Below are 3,737 nucleotides of genomic sequence, written 5' to 3' on the forward strand. Positions count from 1 at the left end.
AGCCCTGGGTGTGCAAGACGCCTCACCAGGAGCCCAGAACCAGCCAGTCCCGTCCCTCCTGGGCAAACATGGATGGCATAAAGAGTTTGGGTTGTGTCTAAAATCTTTTTCAAAAAATTGGTAAATTTTAAAAGAATGACTAATGGACAATTTCCTTTCCCCCAGTAACTGAGACCTCAGGAGAGGAAGCAAAGACCACATCCTAACTGACTGAGCCTCTGAGCTCCTGCAAGGGGGGTCTAAATCCGAGTCATGTCTGTGCTTCAGGTGCTAGAAACACAGCCTGGCACGCAGGCAGGAATCTCAGGCGAGTAATGAGTGATTGAGGAAAGGGGGAGCTCTGAGGAGATGGGGGGATGAACTGGGCTGGAAGCTGCGAGCGGGGAGGAGTGCCGACTGCAGCCAGGAGGGCAGAGCCACGTGTCTGCCACACTCCAGCTGAACCGCCCCCATGCCACACAGCCACTGCCACAGCACCTCGTGCCTGTGTTGACATCCCAGGAAATGGACAAGGGTGCAGGAGAAAGGAATGATGCTTGAAGTCAAGAGAACTCCTCTGGGACCGGAGGCTGGGGGTGGACAGTGAGGAGAGGCTGCAGGCTTCCTCCTCAGGGGAGGGGCCAGGCGAGATGCTGGATCTCTGGGTTTTGGGGTTACTCAGGACCCCCCCAGGAAGAGGAAGGGAGGGGCTGGAAAAAGGGGTAACAGTGGGAAAGGGGGAGAGAGGTAGAGAGAGAGACATGGAGGATGGGAGGGAGAGGACAGAAAGCTGATGCACATAGAAGGCGGTGGCCAAATGGCATTGGCTGATCCATCAGAGCTGCCCTCCACCCCATCCGTTCTGTCCGAGGAGAGGTGGAACCTTCACTGACACTGGGCACCGATTCAAAAAGGATGCTGGCCACCGCATAGGGCAGAATGAGGTCTCCAGTGCCCAATGCTGCCCTTTGAGTTGGTGGATGGTGGGATGGTCCAGTGGATCCAGAGGAAGGGGCTGGGTGAGGCCAGGGGGCACATTGTGGGATGGGGGCACAGTGACCAACCCTCTGGTGCCTGCTGGCTGCCTGTCAGCCATGCTCACAGGGGGTGAGGGTGTGCTCCCAGGCCCCAGGAATCCAGCCAACAAGTGAGGTGGAGCCTCCCTCCTGTGCCAGCTGCCAGTCAGGTGGTATAGTAGGGAGCAGGGCACTGCTCAGGCAGGCAGACCTGGGTTTGAATTCTAACAATCCCCCTTATTCTGTGTGGCGAGGCAAGGTACCTCAGCCCAGAGCCTCAGCCCCTCACCCGGGAAATGGGATCTCACAGCACAACCCATGAGCAGAGGTGCCTCCCCACTTCCTTTGTTCCTGGCCAAAGCCTCCTCCCAGTGTCTGTAGGCTGGGGGGATGCCTTTCCCTCTACTCCCCCAGCACCATCCTCATAGGGACTGACATCTCCTGTCAGTCTCTCTGAGCCATTAAAAGCAGAGGTCAGTAGCTTCCCACCTCAGAAAGGAATCTGGAGTCCCTCCCATGCCCCACCTGGTGGTTCTAACCCTGGCTGCCATTAGGGTCATCTGGGGAGCTTTTAACAACTCCTGATGCTGGATCCTGCTGCCAGAAAATCTGAGTGAATGAATCTGAGCTGGAGTCAGGCATTGGTGCTTCCCGAATCTGCCAGGTGGACCCGCAGAGCCACGGCCAGTGGGAAGTGGGAGCCAGCTGCCTGCCACTCAAGAGGGGCTCATGGGGTGCTGTGGAGTGCCAAGACTGGAAGCAGGGTTCTGGGCAAAGACTGGCCAAAGGGGCTGAGCTACTTCAAGAGGAAAGAAAGGAACAGGTCTGGCAGCAGTGTCCAACACGTGGCTGGCCCAGGTAGCCTAGCAGGACAAAGGGAGTGGCGGCCTGTTGGCATCAGCCCTGATCACAGGGCCCAGACCAGACCGTAGGAGCAGGGTGACTGGGAGCCCACAGGAAGGGCAGGGTGGGGCAAGGAAGAGCCAGCCTCAAGTCCCATCTTCATGGGAGCTGATGTGGGGCAGGGCCTGGCATGTGATCTGGTGTCACCACCACCCTTGCAAATAGAACCTTCCATCAGGCACTGCAGGGCTCCTGCCAGTGGGCACATGGAAGCAAAAACTAGTTGGGGCCCTGGGCATTCCTGCCCCGTCCCAGGAGCAGACGGTAGAAGCGAGGCTGGAGGGGAAATGACTGGCTAAAGGTGCTTCAGCCCCGGACTCCAGTGAAATGGGGCAGGCTCCTGACTATAAGAGTCAGGAGGCAGGGAATGACGGGGGGTGCCCGGGAACAGAGGGCTCCTGGCCACAGGCCCTGTGTTCTGGCAGTCTGGTCACTGGAGAGCCAGGTCACAGCCCTGGCAATTGTTCTGCCCTGGCAGGTCATAACCAGCCACTCGGCTGCTCCAGCTTCCTTCTCTGAAACCGTCACTTCTCCATTGAAAGCCTTGAACACTAACAACTATATAGTGTGAGCCTGCCCAGCTGGGCCCCCAGGCTTTCTAGAGAGGGGGCTTAAAGTGCTTCTAAAGTCCCCCAACCCACTCCTGAAGTCCCTCAACCCACACGAGCCTTCACAAAAGGCCCGAAACTTTGGCACCAAGATCAGGTGCCCCCCAGGACAACTCTTAGAGGGGCAGGAGCCCCTGCGAACTGGTGGGTGGCCACTGTCTCAGTGGTGGTCTTGCAAGATGCTCCGGCAAAGCTGCGTCTGCTCCGGGGCCCTTCCCGTTTGTCTCCCTGGTTCCTGGGGCTCCACACAGTCTACTTCTCCACTCTTACCCCTTCTTGAAGACCTGGGGTGGCAAACAGACCTGGGGTTCTAATTTGCTATGTGACCCCGGACAAGTCTTTTAACCCTGCAACTGGGGATAAGTGGGGCTGTTGTGAGGATCAAGAGACGATTCCACACAGTGACTGGTACATAGTAGGGAGCTTAATAAACATTAGTTCCTATCTAGTCTCCTTCCAAACTCAGCTTAAAAGGCCCGACCGTTGCTTTTCCTGGCCCCTGCCCTGTCACGAAGCCTAACGATCCTACAGTTTGGTGACTGGCAAAGGGCTGAGGGGGTCTAGGCTGGGGAAGTGGTGGCCGGGAGTCAAGCCCTGGTCCACTCCTTCCTTCCAGGGCCTTGGGAGACATCACCCAAGCTCTCGGTATTAGCTTCCTCCCCTGGAAAGCAGCCACCCCCCACATGGCAGCAAATTGGAAAGTGCTTATGGCCAGATATGAGTCCACTGGACAGGGGAGATCAGGAGGGTGGCTTAGGGACCTCACATTGCCCCAGGGGTTTTGGGGAGAACAAACCTAGACACAGACTTAGAAGACAGAGCAGGATGCTGAGAATCTTGGAAGAAGCATATGAAAAGAGGTTGCAGAGAGACGCAAGGTAAGAGGCAGTCTGCGAGGCAGATGGGGCCACGGTTTGTAGGAATCACTGCTGGGCCAGAATTACTGTGAGGTTTGTACCCTAGTTTTGCTTCCCTGGCCTTGGTCATCACCCATGTCAAGCCTCTTGAATTTTCCTCCCTCCCAAGAAGTCAGGGAGCCATTTGGTTGGGGGAGCACAAGGGTTGGCCACAGCAGCCCGAACTGCAGAGCCCTCCCTGGGATGCCCTCTGCTCTCCTGGCCGGGACTCCTCAGGCACCCACCTGGGCCAAGGCTGGAGGCGGGCCTCTTCCCGCCCACCCGCAACACCCAGAGTTGACTTCTGGCCCTAAACGCAGCAGCACCCAGAATAC

Source organism: Miniopterus schreibersii (genome assembly GCF_964146895.1).
Source record: "Miniopterus schreibersii genome assembly, chromosome: 19".
NCBI classification, from domain to species: domain Eukaryota; kingdom Metazoa; phylum Chordata; class Mammalia; order Chiroptera; family Miniopteridae; genus Miniopterus; species Miniopterus schreibersii.